Source organism: Camelina sativa, unplaced genomic scaffold, assembly GCF_000633955.1.
Source record: "Camelina sativa cultivar DH55 unplaced genomic scaffold, Cs unpScaffold15617, whole genome shotgun sequence".
Taxonomy (NCBI): domain Eukaryota; kingdom Viridiplantae; phylum Streptophyta; class Magnoliopsida; order Brassicales; family Brassicaceae; genus Camelina; species Camelina sativa.
Genome location: NW_010936639.1, coordinates 1 through 317, shown reverse-complemented (window position 1 = coordinate 317; position 317 = coordinate 1). Strand labels below are relative to the sequence as shown.

General features: G+C 38.5%; 1 long non-coding RNA gene across 1 annotated transcript; it reads right to left on the bottom strand.

The window, feature by feature from the left end:
* Nucleotides 1-4: 4 nt before the first annotated feature.
* On the bottom strand, nt 5-315 carry LOC104775471. The gene is made up of 3 exons (XR_765939.1): nt 284-315; nt 108-199; nt 5-23 (listed from the first exon to the last, which is right to left on the bottom strand). It is a non-coding gene; the product is annotated as an uncharacterized LOC104775471 (long non-coding RNA).
* Between the last annotated feature and the right edge of the window lie 2 nt (nt 316-317).

Here is a 317-nt window from a genome sequence, read left to right as displayed (position 1 = left end):
TGCCGGAAGTTTCAGCGACGTCTCTATATACCAAACAAACAAAACACTATCTATGTAAGAAGGGAGATTAATTATACCAACTATACGATTCCCCCAATTATATATACCTCTGAGGATGATGGCGTTTCCAGATACTTTCCGGGAGACAACCAGCGAATGTTCTTGTTGAAATATTGTCGTTTAACAATTCGGCACTGTCCTGTTCAGAGAAGTACATACACGGTTTAATATGGACACAAATGGTTGTAAGAAAACACAAGAGAGATTGAGTTTTTTTGTTTACTGTTGGTTGCTGTAAACTCTTGTGGGCACAATGT